This window comes from Hyaena hyaena, unplaced genomic scaffold (genome assembly GCF_003009895.1).
Source record: "Hyaena hyaena isolate Hyena2069 unplaced genomic scaffold, ASM300989v1 scaffold_74, whole genome shotgun sequence".
Lineage (NCBI taxonomy): Eukaryota > Metazoa > Chordata > Mammalia > Carnivora > Hyaenidae > Hyaena > Hyaena hyaena.
The window spans coordinates 927,419-944,976 of NW_024080706.1; the positions used below are offsets into that span (position 1 = coordinate 927,419).

General features: G+C 39.1%; 1 protein-coding gene across 2 annotated transcripts in view; it reads right to left on the minus strand.

Moving 5' to 3' along the window:
* TRIM44 (tripartite motif containing 44) overlaps positions 1-17,558 on the minus strand; it is a 106,523-nt gene that overhangs the window by 87,290 nt on the left and 1,675 nt on the right. The gene's annotated exons all lie outside the window — the stretch shown is intronic.

A 17,558-nucleotide genomic window follows, 5' to 3' on the forward strand; every position in this document is an offset into this window, starting at 1 on the left:
TTCCACACCCTATCCCACTCTCTTGAGAATTATTCTCAAAGATTAACTGGGGTCTATACTGAGCCAGCTATACTCAGCCTCTAAATGGCTGGGAAGAAAACATTCCCCAATGATTTCCGGCTCCACCCCATCCCCCCCAAAATAAGCAGACGGTCAGAAGGAAGAGGCTCCTCTGGGCAGACCTGCCCCTAACAGCTGCAGGGCTGGGGCAAAAGTATAAGTAGAGGACCCTGACCCCAGATTCACCTCCTTTCTTTTCCCACACACCAGTCCCTTCCTGTACTTGAAAAAGCTTTGTACACAAATGTTCGAGCTAGTCAAGCTCTGGGCACATCCCTCTCAAGCAGTCACCCTTGGCCACACCTGGGACCTAGTATATACACAAATCAGGGGTAGAATCTAATGGCTTGATCCACCTTTGGAAGAACAGACTCAGAAAGAGGCTCCATAGGCCTTGAAAGCAGATTCAAGGTATTTCATCAGGTAATTCTTGAGTCCTGGGTACTTGGGACTACTTGACAAGTAGTCACAAAGGGGATGGGTATGGCCAAAGGAAGAGCCCTCTACAGCATGCTGTATAGGGTAGGAGCGCAGGGTTACTAGGTCTGAGATGGTATTTGAGTTTGTATGTCCCCAAAGCATAGAGTGGTATCATGTTATAGTTAATCATCTGTTTGCAAAAGGTAATCAGGATAGGAAACCATACATCATGCTTCCCTACTGTGGTGAGATAGAACCACTGCCTCTGAAGCTGTGTTCTACTTGAGAAATGGACCATAACAGCAAGAATGAGCAGGCTAATTCTAGCCCTGCAGACATGCAGTTCCATAAATGACCAGACTCTACTGTGTCACTCCTTGCAGCAAGCATTTTGAGTGGCAAAGTGAGAGTCTCCTAATATTGCTCTTCTCCACCTCCATCCCACCCAATGCCTTCCAAGAACACAGGAGTTCAACAGGAGTGTATCTTGTTTACACATTTCTTTCCTTCCCTGAAAGAATGTGGAACACAAAGAGACAACTGCTGTGTTGTGACACCCAACTCTTAGAGTTTGGTCAATCTGTGGAGATGAAACATGCTTCACAAAAGCCAACTCCTAGGGCTGAGTCATAATAAAGCCAAAGGAAGGAAAAATGCCTTACACTTGAAGGTGTTCTTTACTTTCCAAAGCACTTTTATATGCTCTTTCATTGGCATTTCACAATAAACTTAAAAACTAGTGTGCTCACACTTCACAGCCTAGAAAATGGTTCATGGAATCAAATGAGGAACCCAAAAATCACACAGCTCATACACTTTGTCATTGGCATTTCACAATAACACAGTAGCTAAGAGGTGGTATGTTCTCACTTTACAATGGTGAAAAAATGGTTCTGTGGAAGTCAAATGATGCCCCCACATGATGCCCCCAAAATCACAAAGCTAGTCAGTAGCAAAACCAGGATCACAATGATCCAAATAAAAAAAATATTTATATATATAACAGAAGAGATTATGGTCAGGAATACATAAGAAAATACAAAAGAGGTTCCTATAAATAAGAAAAAGTCAAATATGCCCCCCAAAAATCCAAAGGATAAAAACATAATAGAAATGTAGAATGGCTAATAAACATCTGAAAAGATGTAAAAGATGCTCAAACTTCTTGCAGTTAAGATTTTTATCCATCAAATTGAAAAAAAAGTTCTGGGGGTGCCTGGGTGGCTCAGTGGGTTAAGCATCAGACTCTTGATCTCAGCTCAGGTCATGATCTCATGGTTCAGGAGTTAGGCCTGCATGGGACTGCACTGATAGCTCAGGGCCTCCTGGGATTCTGTCTTCTTCTCTCTGCTTCTTCTCCACATGTGCACAGGCTCTCTCTCAAAATAAATAAATAAACTTTAAAAACTGATAGTACGAAATGATGAGGGGCTTTGGTGAAACTAGGAACTCTGTTATGTACCTGGATACAAAACAAGACATAATGAATTTTTTCAAAAAACCTTGAGAAAGTAAACATACTATACATATCATTTATTTAAAAACAAACAAAACTATTACTTTGTATGGGTGCTATATATGTATGTAAAAGACCTGAAAGAAATGACTGGAAGCACTGGTAATGCAGATAGTAGTAGGAAGAGTCTTAGACTTAGCTAAATGTATTCCTATTGTCTAATTAAGATTTAGTGTACATAAAGGCGGGAGTAAGGAAGGGAGGACAGGCCTACAGCTTCCTAAGTGCCTCTCTACATGAGTTTGCTTAAATAAATACGAGGGCACTGTTCCCCTTACACTGCAAACATACGAATCAGCAGGTACAAGAGAGGCTTCTTTACCTGGTGTTCATGTAAAGATTTCAGGGAGTTAGAAATCCCTAAAATTGTATGCAAAATTTGGAATGTGCATGCACTTTCCTAGGGAACGGGGGCTTAGTTTTCCCCAGAGCACCAAAAAAGTTTAACTTTCCTAGTGTAAAGACAATTGTACACAAAAAAAGAAGACCCAGGTTCTAGTTCTACTTCTGTTACTAGCTACTGTGTGAGGCTGGAAAAATCATTTTATATCTTTGGGTTTCTGTTTCTCAATATGTGAATAAAGAAAATGGGCCAAATCAGAATCTACAAATTGGTAGTGTTATCCCATGTAGCATACTGGGAATTTTAAATTATTTGCCAGCGTTTAAAAATTAGGAGATAGGACACAACAACAAGATTCTAGCTTCTTCGGAAAATCTAAAAGATCTGACTTGTACTGGGCTTCCATTCTCATATAGTAGCAGCTGGCTGAGGCTAAGGAGCAGCTATCTGCTTCTACAAGGCAAGCTCTCTCCAGCTTGCCATAGTTACCCGCATTTGCTTCTCTCATTTACATTACCTTCCTGGTCCCTGCAGACATCTGAAGCGGCTATCCTTGGAAGCAATACTCTACAAGTTCTCTCCCTTTAAGGGTCCTTGTATTTGAACACCAAAAAGTAGGGATGTCTTTCTTCAAAGGGGTTGAGAACACCTCATAAACACATGTCCAGTCACCTCCGAAACAAACAAACAAAATAATGTAGCTCATTCTAATGTAAACATCCTTTGAAAAAATATAAGGGGCAGAAAGCAAGGTGGAATATAGGTGAAAGCAGCATCAGAGCAAGAAGTTATCTCTTGACTTTTGTCTCTTGACAAGAAGTATCTCTACAGTTTTATGGGAGTTAGTCTACTCTAATGCCAAAAACCATCTGGGCCCCAAAAGAACAGTAATTTGTCAGTAGAAATGTAAATGTTAATCACTTAAACATCCTAAACTGGCTTCTAAATATTGACTTCTGCATTACAAAAAAAATCAGTAGATGCCAAGTTCAGAAAGAACACTGGCTAGCTGTTTTGTGTTTTTTTTCCTATCCCGCTGGCCTTGTATTGGTAACATGCTTTAAAAAAAAAAAAAAGATCAACCCAACTTTCTTATTTTTACATAAAAGGGTTTTTTTGTTTTTGTTTTTGTTTTTTATTTAGAAAAACAGTGGGAAAGGATTGAAAGACAGAATATACAAGTTCTCCTAAGGACTCAAATAAGAAAGCAAAGCCTTGTCAAAGGAAGTGAAACTGAATTTTTGTATCACCATGTCACGGGCAAAAATTCTTTACCCTCCTCAACGTTACTCAATTTTCCAGCTCCAAGTCCACTCCTATGTCAGGCAACCACCTTTATACAGTTGCTAGGATCCAAAATCATTTCTGGGTCTGAGGAACCCATCACCAAATCTTTCTAAACCTAACTCTAAAACATCTGCCGCCTCCAACTACTCTTCACCGTCCACAGGACTCCTCGGGTCAAGCAGCAACACTGCTCCCGTTCTCGATACCCTCCTGGCCTTTCTCCACACAGACACCATGGTGGACTCCTAAGAACGCACGTCACATCACTCATTCCCTTGCTGAAACAGTCTGTGGCTACTCGGTCTTCATCATGGCCTACTTGGTAATCAGACCTTGTCTATTACTATCATTCCCTCATCCCCTACCCTTACTCATTTATTCTCCAGCCATCCTTTTTCTCTTCTAGCAAGCTTATCTATCCATCCCAGAGCCTCCTCACATGCTACTCCCTCCACATGAACCACTATGCCCCCAGATCCTACCATCACTGGCTCTAACCCTACCCAAGTCACTACACCTTAAAAACCTCCTCAGATCCTTAAATAGCCTCCCTCTCATTCCCCATCCCAGTCACTCTTCTCTCCTTCTCCCAGTTTGCAATTTACAGTACTTATCATTATTTGAAATATTAGTCACTGTTGAACTTTCTCATGTCTGTTTTGCTCATACAATATAAGCTCCATGAGAGCAGAGACTTAGAATGACTCACTGTTAAAGTCCCTGATGCCCAAAATACTCCACACCGGACTGAATGAATAGAGCAAAGAAAAAAAACCATCATGCCACTAACTTTAAATACTACATAAAAACATCTTAATAAGTACCTCAAAGAAGAGTGGTAAAAATTAAATGAGATATCATGTAGGAAGCTTATAGTTCAGAAGTTAGCACAAACTAAGTTCTCAGTAAGTTTTAGTTATTGTTGTTATTACTATTAATTGAATAACAACATATTAAGGGATTACTAAGGATCAAGTACCATACTCGAAAAGTGATAAATGGAAAAAAAATGACACAATGATCTGTTATTAATCAAAATACTCTAAAATATCTAAGAGAAAAACTTCAGATAGAAGAGAAAGAACAGTTTTAGAACATTCAGAAAGTATTAAATACTTTCATACAGAAGGTAAACATCCGAAGAATGTGCCGGTACAATGTTAAAGTTTAAATATAAGTGGGAATAATTAAAATGTGAGAGTAAAGGCAACATGAGGTGCTGGAAAGAACACGTACTTTGGCATCAGACCTGGATTCAAATGCTAGTCCTTCTACTTATTAGCTACATGTAGCAAAGCTTCACGCAAGGCTCAACGTCTCTGAGTACCAGTTTTTTCATCTGTAAAATGAGAATCATAATATAGTTTATTGTGGGAGTTGTATTGAGATCAACTGAAATAATGAATTAGAAGCACCCGACCTAAACCACTCAGTAACTATTACTATCAGATTCTCATCTCTGGAAAGAGCCTCAAAATTCAACAGCAGACAGGGTTTCTAGACTGCCTCAGTTTTATAACCTCAGCTAAAGATGAGCACTTACATTCTTCATGCACATGAAGTCAGAGTCTACCATTCAACACAGGTTACACCCTACCAGTGTTCACACTGACCCAAAGAACAGAGAGGAGAACAGAGGGGAGCCTGCACTGTCTCTCCCTTACTGGAAAGAAAATGGAGGCTACTTTCTAACCAGAAAGTAAAGGGTGTATTGCTTCTGCCCCCCCTCTGCTTCTATAAAAATTTCCCACAGTTCAGAATGTAAAACAGAATTTAAAGAGGACAACCAGCAAGACTTGTGAACGTAAAATTAGACCTACCAGCTGTGTTTTGGTTAGCTAGTGCATAAGGCACCAGCAGGACACTGAAACATACAGGAGCCTCTTCTCAAAGACAAGGTTTTCACCAGCCTATTTTCCCACCAGAATAGAGCAGGCAGAAGGAGCAGAAGGAGAGGAGGCTGAACACTTTTCACCCAAAGAAACTTGGTGTCCAGGACTTCTACTGCTGCCAGACTAATCGGTCTGGAATTGAACTCAGAATAGAACCTCAGATGGCTTATTCTATTCCAGGCACAATGCTAGCCTCTTTACATGTTATGATCTTTATTTTTCACTATAACCCAATAAGGAGAAACAATTATTATGCCCATGTTACAGACGAGGAAACCAAGATCTAGAGGCTGAGTGAATTATCCAACACGACACAGCTAGTAAGTACTCAAACCCATAGAACTGCAAAGCCAACTGATGCGAGACTGCTTGGTCCTTCATATTTATTGTTCCATTTTCCCTTAGTAACAGACCCCAGCTTTTAGCTGGATACAGCCTGGAGAAAACATCTCCTTTGCAACTAGATAAGGCCATAGGACTGAATTCTGGCTCATGAAACATAAATGTTTCATAGAGTCGAGATTCATAGTAACTTCACAGTTCCTCCATACCAGCCTTAGACTGCTTACATCCACACCCTTTTTACACAGAGAGAAAGAAACAGCTTTTATTTTGGATTTTTCCAAATTATTTCATTATTTTAGATGCAGCTGAACTAATGGAAACACTGAAATACTAAATCATTATGCAATACTGTCTCTTTCAGTACACGCTAGGACTCAATGAGATATTTCATATCATATATTTACCAAATATTATATGTACATCTACTACCCAACAGGCACTGTAGGTACTGGGAACACAAAGATAAAGAACATATAATAGTAGCCCTAGAAGAGTTTATAACCCACATCAGACATGAAGAGAAATAACACTGATATAGTACTGTATTTAATGCCACAGTAAATGTGCATAGGCTGTTGCTATGGGAACACAAAGGACTACCTAACAGTATCTAGTCTGTATTTACCTAGTAAAGTCCTATCCATCCTATCTACCTCCAATACCACTTCTGCCAAGAAATGTTTCCTGATTGCATGCTTTCAGGTGAAACTAATTTCTCTTCTCTTTGAGCCCCCAAGCATACTGTTTGCACCACTCCTCTAACATTTACACACAAATAATCACATGAAAAGCCTATCTTTCCTACTAGACTATAAGCTTCCTAATGTCAAAAACTTGTCTTTATGGTCAATATACGTCACACAGCTCACCAAAAAGGCTCAAAAATTACTCAGATAAATAAGATTAACTTAAAAATACCAGTCTTTAACAATAAAGTCAACTATGCACTATAGTTTGTACACATTAAAATGAACGTTTTCTTTAATATTTTACTGAAGTTAACAGTGGATTACTTTGCTCTCTGATCAAAAACTAGCTAAGCACACTTGAACTGAGTTTAATATATAATTAAATGTCGAACAAGGATATGGTTATTTGGCTTACATTATGGAGTGAACTTTAGCATATTTGAAGAATTTTGTGTTTTTAATTCTTGGTTCATTATGTGACAAATGAAAAGGGCATCAATATTTAGATTTTTTTCTTTGATGCCATATTGGCTTGATTCTGATCATAGTGATTCACACACACACACACACACCCCAAAAACAAACACACACATACAAAGGATTTAAGTCTCATAGGGCCAGAGTTCTGTGTTTCTACCCCAATCTCATCTCTACCCCACATATCAGGACTAAAGCTTTTATTTCACCTAGTCATTGTACATATTCTCCCCTCTCTTCTGATAGGTCCATGAGCATCTGTGCTCATTCCTGTCATATATGTTTAGATTCTGGCTCTGGATACTAAAATAACCAACAGACACAGGAATGTGAAACTGAGCTGGTCATCTAGGCTAAACTGTTATTTCAAGTAGAAGACACAATGAGCAGTGACACAGATCCACGTCTGGCTTCTTCAGTCCTAGGTCGGATGCAAGGGAGGAGAACTGGGTGCACCAGGGAATAGCCAGGGCAACTTCCATGTCATGAGCTGTAGTCAAGAAAAGCTGGTGCCACAGGTTAACAGACCTTTATTCTCAGAGAGGTTTAAGAATTATAAGACTACTGCACTGGCAACCTTACCCTGAAAAGCAATAATCTAAAAATATAAAATGCCCACTAATCTATTCTGTTTTGTTTTCTGTTTTTGTTTGTAAAGTGTATTTATTTATTTTGAGAGAAAGAGAGAGACAAAGAATCCCAAGCAGGTTCTGCACTGAAAGTGCAGATACGGGGCTTGTTCCCACAAACCAGGAGCTCATGATCTGAGCCAAGATCGAGTCAGACACTCAACCAACCGAGCCACCCAAACATCCCAACCCATTCGATTTTTATTGAAAGGTCAAGGAAGAGAAAAAGATGGCACCGGATTCTTGGGAGAGAGAAAAGGAGAAGCTTGGGCCTTTTCTGTCTAGAGTCAGCTGTTAAGACTCCTGGCTGAGCTCAGTCACTTTCCAACTGTATGACTCTCGGCAAGTTATATGAACTCCATATGCCTAAGTTTCCTTTTTCTTAAAAAAAAAATAGAGATAATAATAAAATGTACCTCCAGGATTGTTACGAGATAAATTTTATATACAGAGCTGAGGAGAGTGCCTGGCACCTATTATATAAGTGCCAGCTATTAATCGGTCCTGTCTCCCAGACACCAATAGTGATAAGTCATCTTGACAGTGTGTACCCTTAACTCTGTGGTCTTCCTTCCCAAAACTACTTGGCTCCAGTCTAATCATGAGATGGACAAATCCCAGTAAGGGACATTCTATAAAATACCTGACCATTCCCAGAGATTTCGATTTGATTTAACTGGCTGGGATGGAGCCAACCCAGGTATTTTCTAAAGAATCACCCTCCACAGATGATTCAGAAATATGGTACCATGGTGAGGAAAACAGTTTACTTTGTTGACCTCACCTTCTACTCCTCCTTCACTCCACTCTACTTCATAATGACCTTTAGTTGTCCCTCCAATACCCTAAGTTCACCTCTACCTCAGAACCTTTGCATTCACCATTCTTTCTACCTTAACCACTCTTCTCTGGTATCTTTCTTAATTTTTAGATTACAAGGTATAATTTTCATGATAAAGATTGCACAGAGTCCACGTCTTTAACAGAACACAGTGAGATGGCTTTTTTCCTGCATTTAACCCTGCAGAAGCCCTCCAGGCTCTCTTTAATGAAGCACTGCCATGAATGTTGAATCCCCTAATAAAGTGTTGTAAAAGGGACCCCCATAAGCTCATACTCCCTCCACAGGGTAATATTTTCACCTGTGCTAACATTACAACTGCTAGAATAATGTTATTCTTCTTACTTCAAGAGCCAACTTGAAGTTGGCTTTTCCCTTTATGAAAAGTTATATGAACCAAAGCAATTGTATCTGCTACGAATCACTGAACTTTGCACAAGCAGTACTTAATTGGTAACACAAGAGAAGAGTTTCCCTAGAGCTCATAAATTCAGGTCTCTGCCCAAATGTCATATGCCCATAGATGCCTTCCATGGCGACCACACCAAAATATAACCCTCTGTTGCCATGCCACTCTTTCACTACTATGACCTAAGATTTCATAGTACATACTACCACTCAAAATTACCTCTTTTTCTCCCCAGCTAGAGGGTAAACGCCATGAAAGCTGGGGCCCTATATGTCTTCCTCACTGCAGAACTCAAGACCTATTACAGGGTAAGAAAGTACATTTTGAAGGACAGACTCATATAGGGAATCCCAGAACTGCAGGCCTCTCACAAACTTTCCATAGAATAAACCATTTGGGGCGGCTCTGACAGGAAGCCATTCCCTTTACTTGAATCTTAGCATGTCTTAATCTAAACAATAAGACACTGAGCCATTCTGTAACTATTGTTTCATGGTTTTATTAGAAGTTAGCCCAGGGGTGCTTGGGTGGCTCAGTTGGTTAAGCATCTGACTTTGGCTCAGGTCACGATCTCATGATTTGTGAGTTCAAGCCCCATGTTGGGATCTGTGTTGATAGCTCAGAGCCTGGAGCACGCTTTTTGCCCCTTCCCTGCTCACACTCTTGTCTCTCTCTCTCTCTCAAAAATAAACTTCCAAAAAAAATTTTTTTAAAGCCCAAATCTTTCAGACAATTAAAAATAATATATATAGGTACATTTTAGCAGACCTTCAACCTTCTGCCTCCCTACCAGAGCTGCTTCTTAGGAGCTGACGGAAGAGCCAGAGTCACGGACCATTATAGGATACAGCAGTGACATCCCTCCAACTCCAGCCCTTCTAGAGCCACAGCTGTTCTGAGCATATGCGTTTATCCTTCTAACCTTCCACTACTAGTGCCCCCTCACCAGCTTTCCCTGCAGTTGTTCCCAATGTCACTTAACCAAACATTCTTCTTCTCAAATATCCATCTTAAAGGCACACTCAAGGGCAGAGGGTGTGGCTTCAAATCCTTTGGATCTATCCATAATAAAGCCATATTAAGAACTCCACAGATGCTCATAAGCATTTGCTGAACTCTGCCCACCACCTGTCTCTTAGTCATTTTATAACTCTACCTTTTCCTCAGGGATCCTCAAGTGAACTAGACACGCACTTTTCAAATCACAGGACATAACCCATTAGTGTGCAATACAATTAATTTAGTGGGAGAAACCAGAACTTTTTTGAACCGAACAAAAACAGAAAACATCCTATGTGATAAGCCATACAATGGTCCATTTGAAGTATTTAAAGAGCTGTATATGCATGTGGGTAAGCAAGGTTACAATATAAAGTAACTTCCCCTACTGTAGGTTATGTTCAGTTTTTTAAACTACTGGTCTAGAATTCTGAGTATATTTAATTGCACTTTTACTGTTCAACAAAATGATTCATTAATGTAGTTATATATGCAAATCCCCTTGACAATATAAGAATTTTCATGTGAGTAAATCTGTAAGCCAGATCAAGTTCCTTTGTCAGGCTAATGACCCATTTTCAGAGCCAGAAATGATAAGAGAAACCTGCATATCTGGATGAGAGATTATGACCCAGATGAGAGATCATAATTTGGGCTGTGTAACTATATTTCTATGATAAAGCTGGAACACACGTTCAATTCAAATTTGGACCCAAAAAGTCCCTTGAAGACAGAATCCTCTGGAGTCAAATGGAAATAAATACAGCACAGAAGAAAAGGCAGGACTTTAAAAGTCATTTCAGGGACTAAGTGTTAATCTTGTCCCTTTGAAGTGTTCACCTTCGTTCTTTTGGCCTAGCCATCAGATAACCTCTCCTCAGTCCCCTCCTGCTTGATCACCTTGGTTCTCTGCCTATTCTTAAGTTTGCTTTACTTTAAGTATCATCAACGCTTGGCAACAATTTGGCCTTCTGCCACCAATACCAGCCACTCGCAGCGTGGCTAGGCATGAAGCTATCAAAACAAATATTATATAAACTCCTCTCAACTCAGAATGTGTATATTTAACCACATTCCTTGTATTAGTAATAAAAATGGCAGCTAACATTTACCAAGAACCTACAATGTGTTAAGTAAGCATTGTTAAAGTGTCTTATCACAAGCGAAACCATTTTATTGACATCAAAATCCTATTTTGTTTTAGCTTTTTAATGTTTGTTTACTTCTGAAAGAGACAGAATGTAAGCAGGGGAGGGGCAGAGGGAGAGGGAACCACAGGATCCAAAGCAGGCTCTAGGCTCTGAGCTGTCAGCACAAAGCCCTACCAGGGGCTCGAGCTCACAGACTGCAAGATCATGACCTGAGCTGAAGTTGGACACTTAACCCACTCAGCCATCTAGGTGCCCCCAAATCCCATTTTATTTCATAACTTTATACCCATTTTAGAGATATAGAAGACAGCCAAACTGTTACATAGCTTGCCCAATGTCAAAAAGCAAGTGGCAAAGCTAGGATAATTTCTGACCCTCTCTAATCAGGCACAGTTTCATTTTTTTTCTTTACAACACTTAATACATGTTTATCTGCCTATTTGTTTTTCTCTATTTCCTTAGCTCCAAGAGAAGCAGGGACTTTTTCCGCTGCTCACTGCTACATCCCCAATACTTAGAAAGCTCCTGTCCTTGGCCGATACTCTGTAAATACTTGCGGAATGAATGAATGCAGTGCAGCACAGATCCTGTTCTCTCACCATCATCATGCTGTGCTACTTTTAATATTCCAAGAGCCTTCCTCTCCTCCAACAAGCAAATGTACACTAGCCTCAAAACATTTGAAACCAGAGTAAATTGAAACTAAAGCTGCAACTAAGCTCTGATCAAGCTCAAATCTTTACTGGATCAAAATAATCAGCCCTTCATCCTAGCTGCCTAACAGAGGAAATGGCATACCCTTTCTGAGGGGGGAAAAAAGAAAATACTGGTGTCCACAGTTCTTTTAAGCACAATGTCTAGTATTAGATGGAAAATTGTGAGACAGAAGAATTATGAAAATCTGACATAAAAAGATTCAAGGAAAAGGTCTTTTAAAAATAAACAAATAAGCATTCTAGAGTTGAAAAATATAGTATCATAAATTAAGAATTTAACAAATGACATACAATGGAGTATATACAGCTGTAAAAAAACAAATACATAGACATATCTATTATTTCTGAGACATAATGCTAAGTTAAAAAAGCAAAGCAAAAAAGAGAATTTATATCCTCCAAAACCCCATTAATTCCAGTTTCACCATGTGAAAAACACCAAACAAATCCAAACTAAGAGACATTCTACACAACACCTGACTAGCACTCCTCAAAACTATCAAGGTCATCAAAAGCAAAAAAAAAAAAAAAAAAAAGTAATATGACCATAGGATCCTGGTACAAAAGTCATTAAAAACTGCTGAAATTCTAATCATGTTCATAGTTTAGTTAGCAATGCTCCAACGTTAACATAAGAAGAGTACAGGAAGGAGCTCTTTTTGTTGTTTATTTATTTTCTTGAAAGAGACAGAGAAAGCGTGGGGGGGAAGAGGGGTAGGGGAGAGAATCCCAAGCAGGTTCTGCACTGCCAGCACAGAGCCCAATGCAGGGCTTGAACCCACGAGATCACGATCTGAGCCAAAACCAGGAGTCTGGTACTTAACTGACTGAGCTACCCAGGTGCCCCTGGGAAGCAGCTCCTGAAGAGGATGTTTACTGATCTGCAATAAAATGGGTTGTACATTTGATTGGGGGGTGCAAAGTGAGGAGAAAGTAAGAGAAAGCAAAGTTGATAACATGCTCAGAGTGAGATTTTGTGTTTTTCATTTTTATTTATTTATTTTTTGAGTAATCTGTACACCAATGTAGGGCTCAAAATCATGACTTTGAGATCAAGAGTCAGATGCTCTACCAACTGAGCCAGCCAGGTATCACCAGAGTGAAACATTTATTTTTTAATTTTTTTAAAATTTTTTTAAATGTTTTATTTATTTCTAGGTGAGAGAGAGAGAGAGAGAGAGACAGCGTGAGCAGGGGAGGGTCAGAGAGAGAGGGAGACACAGACTCTGAAAGAGGCTCCAGGCTCTGAGCTGGCAGTCAGCACAGAGCCCGACGCGGGGCTCGAACCCACGAACCGCGAGATCATGACCTAAGCGAAAGTCGGATGCTTAACCGACTAAGCCACCCAGGCGCCCCAACCAGAGTGAAACATTTAAAAGCGACTCTTTCCACATAGACCTGAGATGCTTTCACAACTGCCAAAGAGTAAAATCTTAAGAATCAAGACAAACTAAAGTAAACCTGCCACTATCTCACCCTCCAAAGGGAACTGTGGGAGTGTTGCCTTGGAGCTGAACAAAGGGGGGTGAGGAGCTGCGGGGATGGATGAAAGTAGAATCTTTAAGAAGTTGTAAACGTGGGCAGGTACCTCCTGAAAATTTGGTCCAATAAATCTTAAGCAATTAATTTAGTTTAAGGGGGTTCTAAACAAATTGTACTCTCAGGCCTTTGCACAAGCAAATTCAAATCCTCTTTCGAAGAATACAGCTTCATGCCAAAGCTTGGGAAATCCCCACAAATAATTTTTTCAAAGGCACTGAGAAGCTATGCATATGTAACAAAACACAAAAGGAAATAAACATGAAAAACACTATCAAAGTGTTCACACACTGGATCCACAAAGTCTTCACATATTAGAATAATCAAAGACACATTATGACCAACATGTTTACTGTTCTCAAAGGAATAAAGAGAATAGCTACAATATGAAGAAAGATAATAAGAACATAAGATTCATAAATTTATATTAATACACTGGAAAGTTAGACAAAATGGACAAACTTCTGGGAAAATTTAACTTTTCAAAATTGACCTAAGGAAAAATAGACAACTTGTACAGACCCGTAACCACTAAAGAAATTGAATCCATAATCAAAAATACTACAGAAAGCAAAGTAACAAAATTCTCTGTATTCAGGTCCAGATGGCTTCCATGGTCAGTTCTAGCAATCATTCTAGAAAGAAATATACCAATCTTATACAAATACTTCCAGTGCATACAGGAGAAAATATGTGAGGAGCAATACACTCGGACTCATACTATGAAGCCAACATAACTTTGATAGCAAAATCTCATAAGGACAGTACAAAAAAATTTTACAAGCTAATTTCTCCCATAAATATAAATGAAAAAAATCCTACATAAGTTATTAATAAATTAAATTTAAAAACATAAAGATATTTCATCACGACCAAGTTGTGTTTATCCCACAAATGCAAAGTTGCTTTAATTGTAAAATATAATAATAATGACATGAAAGGATGGAAATAAGACCATATACATGACCACCCCTGTGTTTTTGTGTACAAATACAAGAAGAAACATTTGAAAGGTAAGTAAGAAGTGGTTATCAGGGGCGCCTGGGTGGCTTAGTCGGTTAAGCGTCCGACTTTCGCTTAGGTCATGATCTCGCGGTTCGTGGGTTCGGGCCCCGCGTCAGGCTCTGTGCTGACTGCCAGCTCAGAGCCTGGAGCCTGTTTCAGTCTGTGACTCCCTCTCTCTCTGACCCTCCCCTGCTCACACTGTCTCTCTCTCTCCTAGAAATAAATAAAACATTAAAAAAAATTTAAAAAAAAAAAAGAAGTGGTTATCAATAGTTGGGGCGGGGGGGGCACATGAAAAGTACAACAGTGAATAAAAGACTTTTGAGACATGTGAATATATTACCGATTTTTAAGTTTAATTGAAAAAAATCAATTCATATAATTCACCACATCAACATAGTAAAAAAGTAAGATCATATGAACATCCTAATAGATGCAGGAAAACCATCTGACAAAATTCAGTATCCATTCAATATTAAGAAGAACTCTTAAACTAGGATTAAAAGGGAACTTTATTAATCTGATGAACTATAACTGTGACATATATTATCATACTTATTTGTGAAATGTTGTAAATTATTCATCAATTAGAACAAGGCCACAATACCTACTACTGCCTATATTCAACAATATATTGGAGGTCCTATCTGAAGCAGTAGGCGAGTAAAACACAACACAAAGAGGGATTGAAAAGAAACAAAAACTGTCCCTCTCTGCAAATAATATGGTCATGTATGTAGAATGAATCTACGTACTAATTTTTAGAATATTTAAGAGAATATAACAGACATTTTAACACAAAAATCAATACTTAAAAGTTAATCATATTCCTATATATAGTTAGAAAAAATCTGGGGGTTGCCTCAGTTGGTTAAGCATCCAACTTCGGCTCAGGATCTCACAGTTCGTGGGTTCCAGTCCCATCGAGGGCTCTGTGGTGACACTCGGAGCTTAGAGCCTGTTTTGTTGTGTGTGTGTGTCAGTGTCTCTCTCTCTCTGCCTGTCCTCCACTACTGCTCTGTCTCTCTCTCTCTCAAAATTAAATAAACATTAAAAAATATTTTAATTTTTTACAATACTATGAAGTTGTAAGTATTGAGGAATAAGTTTCACAATGAGGTATAAGATCTTTCAGGAAAAAAAAAACACTATACAACTTTGTCATGAAGCAATTTAGACCAAAATAAACATTTCAGAAGACTTTATATTGTAATTGTGTTACTTCTCCATATATTGCTTTATAAACTCAATGCAATACAAAATGTCCTGCAGGCTACAGTTTGCTTCTAAGAAGTGTAAAATAAAAGGCCAAGACTGGCTGAGACACCCTTCCATAAGAACAAAGTGGAAGGACTCGCTCTACCAGATATTAAGTCCTGTTACAAAGCTATGATAACTAAGAAAACATGTTTTTCACATAGGGATACACTAATAGATCGATGGTACAGAACAGAAGACCCAAGAAGCACATTCACACGCATACAAGACAGGCACCACAGCAAATGCGTGTAGAAAAGACAGGCTTTTCAGTAAATGCTGCTACAGCAATTGGCTACCTGTATGGGGAAAAAATGAAATTGAGTCCCTATGTCCACCACACAAAAATCAATATTAAGTGGGGCGCCTGGGTGGCTTAGTCGGTTAGGCGTCCGACTTTCGCTTGGGTCATGATCTCGCGGTTTGTGGGTTCGAGCCCCGCGTCGGGCTCTGTGCTGACTGCCAGCTCAGAACCTGGAGCCTGTTTCGGTCTGTGACACCCTCTCTCTGACCCTCCCCTGCTCACGCTGTCTCTCTCTCTCTCTCTCCTAGAAATAAATAAAAATATTTAAAAAAAAAATCAATATTAAGTGAAATAAGACACAAAAAGCACTAACAATAAAAGGCAATTATTGATAAATTCTACATTAAAGTGAATAACTTCTACTCAAGACATAATTGAAAAAACAGAGCAGAAGACCTTCGCAACCCGTATAAACAAAGAAGTTAAAGAAATATACAAAAACTTCTTTAAGTTAATGAGAAAAAGACAACCTAATAAAAATATGAACAAAAAAACTGAATGGGCATTTTGCCAAAGGAGAAACACAAAAGATATGCAAAGTCCCCAGTAACTAAAAGGAATGCAAATTTAAACCACAAGAAGATACTACCACATAGCGACAAAATTGACAAAAATTCTAAATTCTTGAAGTAACAAGTGCTGAAGATATGGAACAACAGAACTCTTCATATACTCTTCCTGGCAATGCAGACTGGCACAACCACTTTGGAAAGTAACTGGAAACACGTGGTGTTATTTAAGATATGTACAGTCTGTGACCCGACACTCTCACTCCTAGGTTTTATACCCCATTTAAATGTATGTAGATATGCACCAGGAGACCGGCACAAGAATGTCGATACCAACACTGTTTATGACAGGCAGGAACTCCAGAATCTGTAAGTCAAATTTTCATCACTGATACAACAGGTAACTTGCGGCACAGTCAGAAAATGGAATTCTACACAACCATGAAAACGAACAAACCACAGCCACCCACGGGATAAACCTCAGAAACACAGTGTTGGAAAAAATGAAGCAAAACTCAAAAGAAAGCACGATAACAAAATGGTATCAATTGTGTCAAGTTCAAGTAAGTTTAAGAATGTGTGTGAACATCTGGGCACCTGGGTGGCTCAGTTGGTTGAGCGTCCAACTTCAGCTCAGATCATGATCTTGAGATTTGTGGGTTCGAGTACTGCATCAGGCTCTGTGCTGCCAGCCGGGAGCCAGAAGCCTACCTCAGATTCTGAGTCCTACCCTGCTCACGCTCGAGCTCTCTCTCAAAAATAAATAAATATTTAAAAAAAATTTTTTTTTTTTAAGAATGCATGTGTATACGTAGATAAGCAAGGAAATACCACGCTAGAAGTCGGGATAATGGTTACCGGGGAAGGGAAATGGTTATAACTGGGAAGGACACAGGGCTTCAATTTTGCTACTAATATTCTATGTCTTCATGCAGGTAGAGGTTACATCTGAGTTTGCTTTCTAATTATTTGTTAGACTGTGCATGTTTTTACACACTGTGTATTTTACAATAAAAAAGAGAAAAATCTCAATAAAAGAGATTTTAATTAGCCAAGTATTTGTTATTCCACTGCCAGCAGTTACAAGGTTGCTTAGGGAAACAAGAGTCGTCATAATATGACAGCATTCGCTAATACACTGATCGTTCGGTTTCGTCCCTAGTTAACTCC